The sequence below is a fragment of the Bactrocera tryoni genome, chromosome 5 (assembly GCF_016617805.1).
Source record: "Bactrocera tryoni isolate S06 chromosome 5, CSIRO_BtryS06_freeze2, whole genome shotgun sequence".
Classification (NCBI taxonomy): Eukaryota; Metazoa; Arthropoda; class Insecta; order Diptera; family Tephritidae; genus Bactrocera; species Bactrocera tryoni.
This window is the reverse complement of record NC_052503.1, coordinates 65,630,479-65,648,764: the sequence shown is the minus strand read 5'-3', so window position 1 is coordinate 65,648,764 and position 18,286 is coordinate 65,630,479.

Here is an 18,286-nt window from a genome sequence, read left to right as displayed (position 1 = left end):
GTTCATATTTCTTCAAATATAATGCCGATACGTTCTCACCGTCAATTTCCACCGTTATCGCGCATTGATAACCAACTATTTGATACCTGAAATTGAACCTTGTGATCTCTATGACATTTGGTTTCATGAAGACGGCGCCACTGCCTAAACATCGCATCAATTAATGGATTTATTGAGAAAACTCTTCCAAGAGCAGATATTTTCACGCTTCACACCGTTAGACTTCTTTGGAGTATATAAAGTCTATGCGGGCAATCCCGCTTCGATTCAGGCCTTGGCGAAAAAACATCATGCGTGTCATTCGCCAGTTACCAGTGGAATGCTAGAACGATTCATCTAAAATTGGACTCAACGGCTGGACCATCTGACCATCTGAAACGTAGTCACGGCCAACATTTGAAAAGGATATTCTTCAAAAAATAAATGCCTAGGAATGTTCTTTCAAATGTTAGTAAACATTCCCCATTAAATTGGAAGTTTCTGTGCTTTTTCTTTAAAAAAGTAAGGAACCTCGTAATGGATCACGCTTTATATTCCTACTCCCATCGTTCTTTTTAAACTCCCGTTAGCATTCATTCAGATAGTTTCGATGTTGGTTGATTATACAATTTTAAACTCTTCAAAGGTGAAGACAATATTATTATTATATATTAATTTCTTAATAATTTATAATTAAAAAACTTTGTTCAACTATCTTCCAACATTAAAAAAAATTTTTTGTTAGTTTTTTGCCATTATTTCTTTGTATACCCATTTCTACGCCAACCACTGTACATACAAGTAATTCCAACTGTCCATTCAACCGACCACAAGTGGATGGTGGTGGTGGTGATATTGTGGGCGTCCAGCGGTTTGCGTCCGCACATTTAACTGATTCATCGTTTTAAATAAATAGAATTGTGCTGCTGTTCGTCGCTTCCTGTTGACTGCCTCGCTATCCTTTTTGTACTGTCAATGCTAGTTATTTGCTAAGCTGTACGCCTTGCTTTTCATATGTGAACCTTTTTCCAATGCTTTTTTGCTCGTTTTTCACAGTCGAACCGTTGGCGCATGATTTTGGCTAATGTCGGTTGCAATATTTTAAATTGAAACAAATTTCCGTTTTGTGCGCTCCATTCACATTTCATGCTGTCCCGCTACAGTTTCGCACCGCCAACAACTGCCACACTTAAGTATTCTCTAATGGTTGTCTGTTTCTGCGTTAAGGCCGCAAGGATAAATGTACATATGTTCTACATGCTTTAACGGTATTTTTTCACCGACTTCCGCTAAGCGATTCGTTATAGCACACACTGACAGACATGCTGGAATGTGTTTGGTATTTTTTCTTGCGATTGCTTTCAGCAAAATTTTACAATTGTTCAGATACACTAGCAAAGCGAAAAACATATCCTTTTTGCATGGCAAGGATATACATATGCTTTGTGAATATATGTGTGTAAAGGAATAAAAAAAATATTTGCAAACTCGTGTAAATAACAATTGCTTGAGTTATTATTTTTGCCATGCTACATTAAGTCCGGCGGACCATGTTTGCTCAGCAATTTGACCGTTGCGCCAAAGAAGTTGTAGTCAAATCGCATTCTACTTTGCGGCTACCTCAATACCCACTTCCGCACCGCAAGTTTTTGCTAAGTTTGTTGATTTTTCATATGGAAAATAAAAGCCGATTAAACAATAATTTGCTTACTTTGTTTAATTGTACGTCTGGGAACATAGAAAACGTGAGTCTGGCGTATGGAAATACATACATATATGTACGTATAACATAAATACATATTACATTATTATTAATATGTGAATCCTTTATTTGACAGACCAAAAGGAAAGAACACATATAATCACTTAATTACTAAATATTCTGAGCTCTAGTGTAGGTGATTAAATTGCATGCGTCTAATACATGTTAAAGTTACATATATGTGTAAAAGAAACAATTGTAAAAAGCATTTTATGCTTTAGTATGGACAGCATAACTTTGTACTCTATAAAAAGAAGAATTATATACGAGTAAGTAGTAATTTTGAGGAAATTATCGGAAACAAAAACTATAGAAATGATTATTCAATCAAAAAAGATTTGAAACTATCACTAGAAATTTATACATGGATACTAGAACTAGTCGCGTAAGTGGGAAATATTCTACGGGTCATACGGAACAACTTTTTTTAAGAGAGGTCTTAAAACGGTTTCGAGCTGGCGATGCTTAAGATAAAGTAAAAAAAAAAACAAGAAAAAACGTTAACTTCGGCTGTTTGCTATAGTAATTCGTTCTGAACAATTTTTTCGGAGATTGTGTTATTACCTTAAGCAGTAATCCATGTAAAATTTCGTGAAAATACCACGTCAAATACGAAAGTTTTCCATACAAGCCCTTGATTCCGATCGCTCGGTTTGTACGGCAGCTATATGCAATAGTTAACCGATCTGAACAATTTCTTCGGAAATTACATTGCTGCTTTAGAAAATAGTCTATACAAAATTTTGTGAAAATATCTTGTCAAATTCGAAAGTTTTCCATACAAGCCCTTGATTCCGATCGTTCAGTTTGTATGGCAGCTATATGCTATAGTCAACCGATCTGAACAATTTCTTCGGAGAAAACATTGCTGCATTAGAAAATAATCTATACCAAATTTCGGGAATATATCTTGTCAAATGTGAAAGTTTTCCATACAAGAACTTGATTCCGATCGTTCGGTTTGTAAGGCAGCTATATGCGTTCCGACAAATGAGCAGCTTCTTGAAGAGAAAATGAGGTTTGCAAAGTTTCAAAAAGATATCTAAAAAACTGAGGGGTATATATACAGACAGACAGACAGACCGACATGGCTAAATCGACTCAGCTCAACATACTGATCATTTATATATTATATATACTTTATAGAGTCTCCGACGCTTCCTTTTGGGTGTTACGAACTTCGTGACAAACTTAATATACCCTATTCAGGGTATAACGAGTGATCCAAATGGTGGTACATTTTTCAATAACCTGTTTTTTGAAGATCACGCGTAAGTCATGTCAAGCTGTATTATTATTTTTTCCAGTATTGTATTCAACTTTATTTCGAAAACTCACGTTATCTAAGAACGTACTATTCACAATACCATCACCCATCTTGAAACCCCGCATTCAATATTGAATAATATTCGACCGAATATATCACGCCCAGCAAGCAGTAAAGAAAATATAGCAGCCGTAGCTAAGAGTTTTCACGAAGACCGTGAAGAGTCGATTCGGCGCCATTCGCAGCAACTTCGACTGACGTATGGGACGAGTTGACTTTTTTTACATCGAGATCTTCAATTGAAAACGTACAAAATACAGCTTGCGCAAGAACTGAAGCCGTTCGACCTTCCCAAGCAACATCGCTTCGCTCTATGGGAATTTTGTCCACATCCACACAGCTCTCCATGAGGCACCAATGCATCCCGAAATAATTATTGGTATTGGACCGTACTTCTTTCGTGATGATCAAGACCGGCACGTTACTGTAAATGAGAATCGCTACTGCCCAATAATAACCGAAAATTTTTGGCTCCAATTGGATGACATGGACTTGGACAATATGTGGCACCAACACGCAGGTAATGGTATCGAATGTACTTTCACAGAATCAAAGAATTTCATTGATATCCCAAACTAGACTTTAGTAACTGCGGTTCGGAAATCGATAGAAAGTTCATGAACGATATCCCCTCTCTTGACTACTTTTAAGTGCCCTTAGTAACAGTAAACCTGACCTGAAAAATAACAACTAATTTTTAGAAAATTGCTCTTTATAGGTAATATTATTAAGGATATTGAAAACTTGAAGCATTTATACTATAATGTATATTATTAATAACTATTTGACTTTTAGTACTTACTTTTTTGTACTTAGGCGGGTAGGTAGGATGGATGATTGACCCATTGAGAAACCATCGGAACTAAAATCCCCTCATTCTATTTTGACCTCTCTGAACCACCCTAGGCTCCTTATGAAATTCAACAATGCAAAAAGTTTTGTATGAGAAACTTCCGAAATATGATCAAGAAGCCTTCGACCGAGGGTTGCCATTATTTTCCTATATAAAGCCTTGCATTCGAACAGAAGGTGTTCTATATCACTTTCTTATTATATCTCTTGGTAGGCAGGTTCTACAAAAGTCGTTGAATGGTATCCCCAGTTTGCTCTGATATCTGGTAATAACACAGTGACTCCTTTTAGAGTTCTTATGTTTTTTCTTTTACAATTTCATATGAAGTGCATTCGGCAAAACAAAGTGTAAAATTTTTTTAACAAATAAGTTCCATTAAAATTTGTTCGCGGTATCAAATTTCTGGTGCTGAAACGTAAAGAATGCTGGAAAAGTCCTTCGGTGATAATTGTTTGCTGCGAGCAAGTGTTTTTCATTGGTACAAATTAGGGTCCTAAACGCGCTGACGAACCACGTTCAGGACGGCCATCAGCGTCAACTGATGATCAACGATTAACAATTGAAAACCAGTTTGAAAGATCATTTTCAAAATCATTCAAGCACCCGAATTCCTTCCAACCGGCGAAAGTGTCAAAAAGGAATACTATTTGAGTGTTATGCGTTCTTTGCGTAAAACTATTCGTAAAAAGAAGCCGATACGAGTATTGCATTGTATATCGTGTATTGATTCTTCGTGAAGTTTTCGCCAAATTTTCAAACAATATCAGCAGAATCGGTGGGCTGATTTAGCTTCGTATGTCTTCTGGCTATTCAGCAAACTCAACCGACCGCTTCGGGGAAACCGTTTTGATCGAGGATTGAAAAAAACGTTGGTACTAGTGTATTGAGGCCAAGGAGTATTACTTTGATGGGGACGACATAGATTTTGAAGGATAAATTAAGAACTTTAAAATTATGAACAAAGTCTTACCAGTTTTTGCTGATTAATAACAAATTTTAAACGCAGAGAAGTGGAAGTAGTCCTGTACAAATGTATTATCTGTTCTCAAATTATAATCTATAACTTTTAATAAGTTTAAGTTTGAACAATTTAGTCTATAAGAGCCCTTCCATTAAGCTTTCACCTACCGGCCAATTTAAAAATTAAAAAAATACATACCTGAGGATTTAAAGTTAATAGAACTATCAACAGAAAATTTTTCTATATTATAGTAATGATCTATCAATATATCAGATCTTCATATATTTATATTTACCTATGTATATATGCTACATATATATGGGATGAACAGTTTCATACGACCTCATTTGGTCGTTTTAATAAGCTTAAAATGCACAGCCTTCAAATTTAATTCCTCAACCAAAATAAGAGCATATTACGCACCTTTGACCACTTACTGCACGGACACACTGAAATATCTTTCTACGAGTACAGATATTCTTCCGCAGCATATTTCCACATTTGCACGGTCTATTGCCGCTCAAAAGCCCCGAACACTGTAGTTAAAAGGATTAAAATTTGCACTTTGATTTTTCAACCACAAATTTTGTGTATTCGCTTATTACCGTTGTCAACGGTTCTGAACATAATCAGTTATTCAGTGAGACAACCCTTTAACATGCGAAAAGTATTTAATTGAAAGCGGAGAACAAAAAAAGCTTTATTGAAATATACAATATAAACTATATACATACATATGTATATACAAAGCTAACTGTTTCATATTTTGTTTATCCACCTCTCAAGCTAAAGGGTGGCGTGATGCATCTTATTTTTTTAGCTAATTGTTTTTGCAGCGCTGTTTATTTTTAAGTCGCTCAAGTGCAAAATTACACATGACATTTTCGCTTAAGTATTTTGATGTCATTTCGTATTTAGAAAAAAAAAAATACATTCGAAAAATATTTTCCTTTGCTGCTTTTGTTCGCTCTTCTATTAACAAAACTTTTATAAACATTTTCATTTTTTGTTTTCTTATAAATAAGTAATTATGGAAGGGAGATATAAGTTCATTTCATGAGCTTAAATGTATCACTTGAACTTTGAAGCTCAAATAAATATACAACAAAATTAAGTTCTGGGAGGGGATACTTGCACTTACACTCACAAATTGAATTATGTTTACGTTACGTTACACATAGCCCAAGTCAAACTCGCTCTTAGGTTTAGATTTGAAGAAAATCTTATGAGATGAAACTACATTTTGCCTACGAGAGGGTAAGGTTTTTAAGGTAAAAAAAGACTTTTCTGCCAATTTATTCCATAAATATATATTGAGCAACCTTATTTGGACCTTTTGTACATTATTCAGCATACTTTAAATAATCTATGTCAATGCTCCCACGAAGCCCAGCTATCTAATGGTAGAACACAATATGATACGGGGGCAAAAGCAGTTCGATTTCGCGACTCCATGATCCAAGTGATCCGGTATGAAGTTAAAGCTTATGAGGATTTCCGAATGTTCAGACACTTGTTCTTTTAGGGACTCAGATTCTCTGAGTCTGATAAAAACTTTCGCAGCCATTTACCTTCCGACGATGACTACGGGGACTATGTGCAGGATGGCGTTAAGTGCCAAGTTTGGAGTGGACCTTAATGCACCACAAAGGCTGATCAGCGCCGCCCGTTGAACGGGCTGAGATACCCATGCTAGTACACGGTACTCAGAAACTTTCCTTTGACCATAAGTGATACAACATCTGCATAGGCAATCACCCGACAGCCACGAAGCTTAAGTTTTTTAAGCAGGTCGTTAACGACTAAGGTCCATAGAAGAGACGTGAGAACTCCACTTGGTGGGGTTCCCCTACTCACATTCCTTCGGGCAAGTACGTTCCGTTTCAATTACTCTGTCGTCTGAAACTGTGTTACTGCATTGACTTTAGTAAGAGCTAGAGGCTAGATGTTTAATTTTTGAATCGCAAACTATCTCTCAAGAATATTTATAGCTATAACACACACAGGCATACTATTTACGAGTATTTAAAACAATTTCCACTTAACTCAACCGATAAAAAAAATAATCTTACGCAAATGCAAAATACAAATTTTATGACTTTACTAAATTTATTATAATAAAATAAAACAATACTCGTCAGGCATTTGCAATCACACTAAAAGCATTAAAATCCAACAAACACACATAGACACAGATTAGGGTGCTGCAAAACTATTTTATTTTTTTTCAACTCTTATTCACTCAGATGGTTGAAATTTCTAGGAATCTTACAATTGTAAAAATATTTGAAACTTGGAGACATTTTGAAATTTGGAGGAATTTTGTTGTTTGTAGACATTTTAAAATTTGGAGACATTTTAAAATTTGGAGAAATTTCGAATTTGAAGACATTTTAACATTTGAAAAAATTTGGAAGTGTGAAAATATTTTGAAATTTGGAGAATTCGAAAAAATTTTGAAGTTTGGAGACATTTCAAAATTTGGAGAAATTTCGAATTTGAAGACATTTTAATATTTGAAAAAATTTGGAAGTGTGAAGATATTTTGAAATTTGGAGAATTCGAAAAACTTTAGAAGTTTGAATAAACTTTAAAATTTGGTGAAATTTTTAAATCTGTATGAAGTTGTGAATGAACAACTACTCTTCTTTTAAAGATAATCATACGTCTCTGACAGTTAGGTAAAACTCAAAGACTCATCTTTTACATAATTTTTTTTTCTTGTTTTGTAAAAAAAAGACGTTAATTACGAAAGCAAATTAATTTTTTATAGAAAAGAAAAACTTTTTCACATGTTAATTATATAATAAACTAAATAGAAAGAATAAGGGACCACTATAGCTTATAGGTGCAATAGAACTAAACGATTTCAAAACGCTTCTATGGAAATTTTTTTCATTTAAGGAGATAACTTCAGGAAATTTAGCATACGTTTTGTGCACGCATTAAATCATTTGAGAGGAAAGAGTTGAAAACAAATTTCAAAATTTTGCTTAAAACACCCTAATGCACATACATGTTTAGCATATAGAGCCGAAAAAAACAAGCAGACCTTGGCTATATAAATTGTATGCGTGTTGTTGTGCTTATCGCAATTTCAGTTTCTATACGTAAATGCGCCAAATCAAAACGGGAAAATGCCATTTACGAATTTTTATGACTTTTGCGCAATAAAAATTCTAAACAAATCCCGACTTTTATCTACTTTATGCAAAAATCAAACTAAAACTGATAAATGTGCGCGTTCACTTGAGTATATGAAGCGGCTGTATGTATGTGTGTGTGTGCCGCTCTAGCAAGCTTTTCACGCGCTCGAAATTACCGTTTTTGCAGATATGGCACGTACGCCGGAAAATTGTCTGCTTTTGCTAAAAAGGGGAAATGTGCTTTAGACTTGTAAAAGTAAGCAAATACTGCTGGTATGCATATATAGTGTGTGTGTTTGTGGGTGTTTGTGAGAGGGATGTAACATTTTACGAGCGCTTATTTGGTGAATTGGCTAAAACTAATTACCTCAACCAGCTAGCTGCTAACTAACGACGCAGCAACAGCAGCGACAGAGTTGCAATGCAGACAGCGTAGCATACACTCAGGCGCAGTGGAGGGCGTTACAAATGGTTTGTGCACAGTGGCGCTGGCAATAAATAATAAAATTGCTTCAAACGTTGTAAACTATTAAAATTTTACTACTTGCGGAGACGATTTGTAAAGCAACTTGCTGTAGCGTTGCATCGGGGCGTGCCAAAACGTTAGGTTGCCACTGCTTCACATATGTGTCGCTTGCGCAAGTGTGTGCGTGTTTTCCGACTTTAACTATCACTTACTGCCACAAAAGCAAGAAACCAATTTCAATTCAAAATTTTTAATGTCTTTTTGACTGCAATAACGTCACTGCGCCTGCAAGTAGACTACGGCGAATGCGCAAAACTTGCAAGCTGACAGTTTCAACTATTGCTATGGCTCTGAATTTTTGTTTTTTGCTACAACTTTTACACTTGCGGTCGCCAACTTCCTCTTCCGCACACCTTTTGTACACACACACGCATACAGATACATATTTGTGCACACATACATACATACAAATGTGTACTCATAGTTTCGTCGCATTTCACAGCCCGTTGCTGACAGTTGTCGCCGCTGTCAATGGCATTTACCGGCGCTGATAAATTGTCTGTGCATGCCACATGCTCATACACATACTCACGCACACATACGCAGAGGCGCTTAATCACACATGCACATCATATTTTTACGAGATTTCGCCCGAAAAACCAGCGACACCATAAAAACGCATCGAAACCATAAAATTTAAGCCATAAATGAAAATCAAATAATAACAACAAAACCAACAATAAAACCAACACATTTCTATTGCGTTGTTGCTGTTGCTGCCGTGCACCGCATGTGTGCGCAATGAAAATCATACTAAAATATTGCGGTAGGGTTGCAACAACTCAACGAATTGACGGTCGGTGGCGCTGACAGTCAAACGGTTTTGACGTAGCAACGTCACACAAATGTCATCGCTTTCGATAGAGTCCTTTTTGAGCGGCCGTTGACTTCAAAGTGTGAAATGACGCAACAAAAACATACAATTCTTGCACTTACGCTCATTCGCTCTCCCACTCTGCTACGCTCTCATATATTTTGCTTTTGTAAAGCACTTGCTGTAATTGTTTGTGATTATATTTGTATGGTTCGCTATTGCTCATACCCGCAATGCATAAATTCTAGTTTTTACTATCGTCAAACTGCCATAATTCTAAGCCAATTTCCGTCAAAATCAAACGCGCGCATTTACAACAAAACGCTGGCGTGCATAGTTTTTAAATGCCATCAAAATTTTAGTGTTCCCAGCGCACATGTTGCAATGCGGCTGCTTCGGCAGCAGCTCGGCGACGCAAGGCAGCGGAAGTTGAAGTGTAACGGTTTTTGCTTCAATATACTCTGAGCATTTATTTGCATTTGCACTTTTGTACATTTGATAGTTTTGTTGGCGTTGTTGTTGCTTGAATAATTTAATTAAATACGCTTCTATATCCTTAATTTAATAGTTTTCGGCAGCGTTTTACGAGTGACATATAATTTTAATATTTCATTAATAAATTTGCAATGAGATTTTAATATTTTTGAAGTCGTGAATCATATTACGAAAGTTCTTCATACAATTAGATTATGTGCATTTATTAAAGAAAGTACTAGTTAAGAGCTTATACTATTATGGGCCAAAATAGTAACACTTGTACATAAGTAATTTTAAAATTCTTAACTTATTCTTCAAAATCTCTGTCGTAATTCCCCTTGGCTCCAATACACTTGTGCCAAAGTTTTTCCAATCAAAGAAACAGTTGCTAACGTCAATTTCTGAAAGAGCCCTCAATACGCGCAGCGATTCACGTTTAACGATTTCAATTAACCCAAAAATAGTTTTCTCGTAGCGTTCATTTCAGTTTTCTGAAGTCATTCGGAGCTAAATCAGGCGAATACAGAGGTGTTGGCCCGATGTTGATTGAAAATTTGATAAACTCACGAAGAATCAATGCAGTATGTGTCGGTGCCTTATCGTAGTGCATTCCGAATTATGCGCAACCGACGCATAGCACTCAAATAATATTCATTGTTGACAATTTGCCCGATCGGAAGAAATTTGGAGTAATGTCAATGTAACCTTAATTTTTAGAACTAATCGTACATTCACTTTTCTTAGGCCCAAAAGATCGTTCAAAATTGTTTTCACTGATCCTTCTGATATTCCAACGATGCCAGTAAATTCTTGGCTGTTAATCGTCGATTCTCAAGCACCAATTCCTTTATTTTATTAACTTTTTGATCATCAGTTGAAGTTGATGGGCGTCTTGGACGTAATGCGCCGTCAACACGTTCTCGATCCTCTTTGAATAATTTGTACTAATCAAAAACATTTGCTATCGACAAACAATTATCACTGAAGGTCTTTTTCCACATTCTGAACTTTTTGGCACCAGAAATTTGATTTCGCACACAAAATTTAATGGAACTTCTTTACTGAATAATTTTATTCATTGCAAACATCGCCAAATGTATTTTATGCCCAATGTGCGTTCCACAGTAAACAGGATTTTAAAAAAAAAACAGAACAAATGGTTTTTTCGGCAAAGTCAATTTATTTTATTCAAAATAGTCTTCTTCTGCTTCAATACAGCTTTCTGCACAGTCCAAAAGCATGTCGAACGAGCGTTTTAGCTCGTTGGCCAGTATGGCCGCCAGTATGCCGGTGCAAGCCTTTTGAATGGCCTCTACGTCTGCATAACGCTTTCCTTTCATGGGCAAATGCATTTTCCGAAAAGGAAGAAGTCGCACGATGCCATATCAGGTGAATACGGGGAGTGGTTAATGGTAAAAATTTGATTTTTGGTCAAATAGTCGTCCTTCGAATATGGAATTTCCGGTGATCACGGATTTTGATTGACCCACATGTTGATCGTCATTTATTTCTTCACGACCACTTTGAAATCGTTGAAACCACTCGTGCACTCTGCTACGGGATAGTTAATCATCGCTATAAACTTGCTTCATCAATTGAAACGTTTCCGTAAAAGCTTTACCAATTTTAAAACAAAATTTAATGTTGGCTCTTTGTTCGAAGCTCATTTTCGCACCGATAACACAAACATACTGACACTTAAAACGCAATAACTTCACTTCCAATATATGAAATGTCATAAAATTCTCACTGGACAATCGATAAAGATAGCAGATACTAACGTACTAGTCGACATATAGATGGCGCTACCAGAGGGCGCTAGATTCAATAAGTCCTGTTTACTTTGGAAAGATGCTTGTAGATCGAAGGAATGACAGTTCTTATAACAATTTCGATTCTTAAAGCCACTTTGAGGTGTAACTATTTTCACAAGGAACAACTCTTAGACAAGTTAAGCAAGAAAAAGATGGTTTAGCTTCCATCTCAACTAATTTAAATAAGTTTAATTGGAGACTTCTAAGAAGATCTAAGAACCAATAATATGTTCAGCTCCTGAAATCAAAGCAAAAGCAATGGACATGCCCAATTTTTTTTTGTTCAAAAATAATTTAACCACTTATTTAAGTATTAACTTTTTTTCCAAACTAAAATAATTTTAAAGGTTATTATGTATAATATAACTCAAAACTGTATGCTATATAACGATGGTAATACCTATGTGGATAATAAAAAAGAGCGAGAGCTAATAATAACAAAAAATTTCCCGAACTATGCTATTTTTCAAACAGAGGAGATTAAAACAAGCCTAAGATAACTGGTTCAACATAACCAGTATCGGATTAGAACCCACATAAAACGGTAGATTCAAGTATATTAGCGATATACTCAAACATAATTTATTCCAAAATAGTCATCAGAGAAGAAGAAGACTGAGATCTCAGGCGTAAAAATATAGTCCACCGACTTTCACAAAACTTCTTTACACGAAACATTCTCTAGTGTATTATCCACTAAAAAAAGGTAGTTAGATCAAACAATAACGGAGAGCTTCTATAAAAGCTATAAAGACTCTTACGTCATAAATTGATATTTTCGGTTAGTTTACAAAAAGGAAAAGCTCATAGCAGTATTTTCTACCTAAAGTAAACAACCATCAGTACAAAAGTCTAGATATCACATGTTAGCAGAAGGTCTAAGTAGGCGATGTTTTTCATAAATGAATGACAAAAGAGTGTACAAGAGATAAAATTTCCAAGAGATTATATAAGAACATTTCTCATATCTCAGAACCTCCATAAGCTACATTTCATTTGATGTTAGAATGTCAAGAACACGATAGTTCAAAAGTTCGGTATTTATTTTTTCACTTTATTTAAAATTGCTTAATTTTTAACTAACGCCGAGTTCAACGGAAAAATAACCGAATTTGTTTTATTCTTTTGCACCGCGTCTCTTAAATTAGCAGGTAGTTTTTAGTCGCTGGCTTACAGGAAAACTGAGAAACTGTCTCAGTGCCGCTTGGACTATATTTTTGAACCAAAGTTAAGAATTTCAGATACTTCAACAGAAATTCAAGTGCGATCATTATTGGCGTTTGTAACGCACAACCTTGTCTAGGACACTTCGAAAGTACCAATCATTTCGATGAATTAAAGTACATATTTTACTTGAAGATGAAAAAGAACAAGGTCTTCCTTATATTGGAACAATATTTATTATCACTAATTCAAATCTCAGTTGAACTTGTGAGGAATAACAAGACAAAACAATTGGAAAACATGTTAATGTCTCTAAGAATAAACTATTATGACGAATAAGGATAGAAACGCAATCTCTTACTAGTCTTGCTTGACAGACTCTAACGACGGAATTCAAATCAACAAAGTATCAAAACAATTTCATTCCAACCGGAAATTAGAGACAAAAGCTGCTAAAGATTTCAAGGCTGCATTAAAGCAGAAACAATACGGAATATTACCAACCTCTCACTTCCCGCTAATATGAAAGTACCATTTACTCGCAAAGCGTAACTAATGAGCTAGCAACCAAATGGAGGATGACCAAAGCTTCAGTACATAACAGCCATGGCTGAGCACCTTTCGATGACACGACGCTGTAGATGAAGAAATAGAAGACACTGCAAAGAAAAAGTGTGGTGATGCTATTGATACAACTTAAAATAGCAACTCAAATGGATTGCTGGTGGGGGCAATTGCTGTCATTGCAACAATTGCAATCATCTCGGACGAAATGAAGGAAAGAATATGAATGGAGACCAACAGAGTCGAAGGAATATGGGCGAACGAGCTAACGGTGGAACGGTGAATGATGGAAAGAAAAAGTCAATTGGTGTACGTTGAAGAACGCCACTTATTTTAATGAGAATTTCTAATTTCCACCAATACACAACTTAACGGTATTTATTATACTATATTGTAGTTGTAATGCCGGAAATGAAAAGAACCGAATGGATTCAAGAACATCGTAGAAGACGAAAAAATACTGTAATACAAATAAGTAAAAGTCTCTTGCGTTGTGGATGCTGCAGAGAAAAAATACAAGTAACGGTATAGCTTGTAGGTAAATAAGTGTATGCGTCAACTCCCCCGCATTTACGCCCCCAAATAAGTTGTGTTGTGGTGTAGATTTGTGACGAGTTGTTCGCAAAGCAACAGAGTGAGGGTGGAATGTGGTATGTATGTATGTATGTATATCGTTCTACGTCTAACTGTATTTGTTTACATATCCAACGTGACGACTACTTCGACTTAGTCAAATGAAATTCTTTCGTCGCACAAATATTTGCAACAATTAAATGTAACGTTAGTGTATGTGGAATACTGTTACAAATATACAGTTAGACAACCATCGTGTCGGTCGGCAAGTCAGCTCACTCCGTCCGTTATCCGCAAATGTCATCTTTATTTGTTGCTGATCCGTTAGCCAAGACAACAATGACCAGGCGACCAAGCAGACAGACGCATAGCAAATGTCAAGCGAATATCTGATGGAAAACTCATCAAGTGTTTGGAACCCCAAAAAATTCCACCAACTCTGTGCAGTTAAATTGTTTTGTATGTTGATGCTTCTATTCCTCGGTTCCGTGTATTGCTTACACTTGAATGGGTTTCGGGTGTTGCTGGCGGCCGCACGAGGGCAGCGAATAGAGATGGAAAATCTTTAGTAAAAATTGTTTGAAAAATCTTTGGATAAGTATGTTTGGAAAAGACACAGCTATTTCTTTAGTTTAATTTGTTATGCCCTATAAGAAATAGAAAGTATTGAATCCTCTAAATAAGAACAGGCCCGGATTTACGTCCAGCCAAGGTTTCTCAACTAGTTAGGCAGCAGTTTCTAAAACTATTTGGAAAATATTTTTCGTTACTACAATAATAAAACCAACCAAAACTAAACGGAAATATCTTTACCACAAAGGCAAAATTTATTAAAGAATGATTAATTTTGAGGTTCCTTACTTTTTTAAAGAAAAAACACAGAAATTTAAAATTTAGTGGGGAATGTTTATTATCATTCGAAGGAACATGTTGGCCGCGGCTACGTCCCAGATGGTCCATCCCTTGGGTCCAATTTTCGATGGCGAATAAAAAGTGTGATGTTTTGCTCTAAGGCCCGAATCGAAGCGGCATGTCCGGATGGACTTTAGACTTTACATCTAAAAGAAGTGGCGCCGTCTTGTTGAAACCAAATGTCGCCGAGATCACCAGCTTCAATTTCAGGCATCAAATAGTCGGTTATCATGGCGCGATAACGGTCTCAACCGCATCATTTCTGAGAAAATATGGCCCGATTTTTCCACCGGCCCACAAACCACACCGAACTGTTCTTTTTTCTGGATGAAATGGCAGCTCTTGAATCTCTTCAGATTTCTCTTCGTCCCAAATGCGGGAATTGTACTTGTTTACATACATACCTCTTTAGAAATGGACCGCAGCGCTGAACAAAATTTGGCGCGAAAACGTCGGATCTTCTTAGAAATGTTCAAGAGCCCTAAGAGCGAAACGATGTCGCTTGGGAAGGTCAAATGGCTTCATTGTACGCTTTCAATTTAAAATCCCGACTCGAAAAATGCGTCAAGTGGTTTCATACGTTAATCCGAGTTGCTGCGAACGGCTCCATACGGCCACAGCTAGAAATACAAAACTCAAGAAGATGTTTGCTTAAAAATATTCCCAGAATCCGAAAGAGGGAACAAATATATTTTCTCAGATAGCTTAAGGGAGGCTAGTTAGAAACTCCAAAGCTACTGAAATTACCTTTACTTGATAATGGCCGCTGTTTTTAAAAGTCAAAGACATCTCTTGTTGAATAGTGACATTTGGTAGCTCAAAGGTGGTATTGACAATTTTAGTCAATAAATTGCTCTTATCAAAAATTGCTCTGTGAAAACTAGGCCACATATGGTGATTTTATCAAAACAAGAACATTTCAATCAGTTTCCACAACATGTCATCACGAAATAATATCGAAGTGCGGACTGATCTTCTACATATCAAAAAAGAACTGCGTGAACGTTACTAGAGAAATTCCAAACTCATCGTAAACATGAGGTCTCTCAGTTTCTCAGATATAGGTCTAAAATTTTGCGCTTGTCCTATTCTAATGAAGCTACTCATTAGTCGGAACCGCCAATATCAGATCACTATAGCCAATAGCTGCCATAGAAAACTGATCAATTTAACTCAAATTTTTATATGGAGAACTTTTTAATATTACAAAGTGTCTTAACGGCATTTAACACAGGTTATTATTTAAAGTTTCGCTACAATCTCCGAATAAATTATTTAGATCGAACAACAATGACATATGTATATACATGTTGGCTGTCATACAACTGGCCAAACAAACTCAAGTTCTTGTTTAGAAAACTTCTTAATTTGACAAAATATCTTCACGAAGTTTCGCACAGATTATTATCAACTATAGCATATAGCTGACATTCAAACTGACCGATCAAAATCATCATAAAGCTATTTTTATATATTTTTATGCTATAAGAAATGTGTTTGTTAAGGCTATTGTCTCTTCAGTGCCGTTTTTTCTTGGTTTTTGTTTTTGCTTTTATCATTGATATTTTCTGTTATTTATGCGAATCTTTGGCCACATTGTTTTCTTCTTTTAATTAAAAGTATTTTGTCTCGCCTACTTTGCAACACCCCAACATTTTTATCTAGCCATGGGCGCTTACCGCATACAAATAGTGGCCACTATAGCAATCTTCAAACAACATAGAGCTGTGGAAGAGCAAACCCACACACTTACACCATTGAAAAGCCCAACTTATCTTCCGCTTGCGTCTAAACGTTGTCACTTGTTATGTTTCAATTTAGCCGTCACTTCACTTCAACTTGCCTCGTCACACCTACTTTTGTTAGTTCTTCTCTCTCTTTAACTTATTTTGATTTTTTCACGTCAGAATTTTTTGCTACACTGACAGCGTGACCTCCTCTTCGTTCTTGTTCGGTTTTGTCATTGTCCACCTCTAGCGCAATTCTCGGAGGCGTAAACAGTGCCAAATCGTATATTTGCCATATTTACACTTTGGCTTTTGCAATTTTTCTTACACATTTTCCTTCAACAACGTATGCAAGGTACAATTAGGCAGGCTCTCCTAAGGGCTGAGTTTGCTTTTAGCACCATCTCTTCTCTTTATCCGATTTTTTTTTTGTCTTTTTACAAAAATTAATCTTTCAAAAGTATTTTATCCACAATCTTCAAGCGCTGTCATCAAGACATGTTGTCTTGCTGGATTATTTTTCCATTTTTTGCTTTCTTTACTTGTCTTCTTTTTTGGACAATTCACTAATTGCAAATGAGTTTGGTTTTTCTCTTTTCTCCCTCTCTGTTTAAATAGAAGAACTGCCGGTTTTATGCTTAAAATAAAGAAACTGTCAGCCAAGCAGGTCTCTGGCAAATTCGATGTGAAATTTTTTCAGTTCTTATTCGAGTATTCTTTCTCATATTTTCCGTTGATGTTAGCCACCTTTTCTGCGCTGCAATTAAAATATTTATAAGTGAAGAATTTTTAGAATTTAGATATTAATTATTAGTACGACAGTGCAAGAATAGTTTGGTAGCCAAAGAGAGAATGTTGAATGCACGATGGAACGCCTACCGTCTGTGGCAAGACTTAAATTATAAACACTTTTTTGTTATAACGGCAGACACTCTATATATTATGTCAAGTCTCCGATAGTTTTTCTTTCATAAAACAATAATGATAGTTGAATTTTCAGCTTTAAATGTCCGGAATGTGGAAAACTGGAGAGGATAAGTGTACGATTTTTTCTAGGTGAGAGAGGGACCCATAACTTCAAGATTTAAACAAAGCGTTCACAATATTTTCAGAGAGACTTTAATAATCAGATTGGCTACTGGATTCATATAGAAAACTAATAGAACTAATAAACTTATTCTTAGACCCTTGAAAATTTATGGTTAAAGGTAACTATATGAAATAATCGACTTTTGACTTACATCTTTCTAACTTTGCTAACAAGTATTCCTCTTTGCAATTCCAGATATTCTTAATCAAATACGGGGTCTTATTGCTATGAGGTAAAGTTAACAGTAGAATATATTAATCTGGAACCCTATGTTCGAGTAGAAATTATGTTTTGATTTTTATTCCCAGAGAGTAGGTTTTGTTTTCTCTCTCGCTCTCATTTCTAAAAATGCATGGGTCTGAGTCAATAATATCGACCAAATAGACAAGGTCCAGCACGCAGCGAAGAAAATATAGCAGCCGTAGCTGAGAGTTTACACGAAAACAGTGGAGAGTCGATTCGACAGCTTGTGTAAGAACTGAAGCCGCCCGACCTTCTTAAGCGACATCGCTCCGCTCTTTGGACTCTTGAAAAGTTGCAAGAAGATACAACGTTTTTAAGTCAATCCTGTTCAGTGATGAGTCCCAGTTTTGCTCA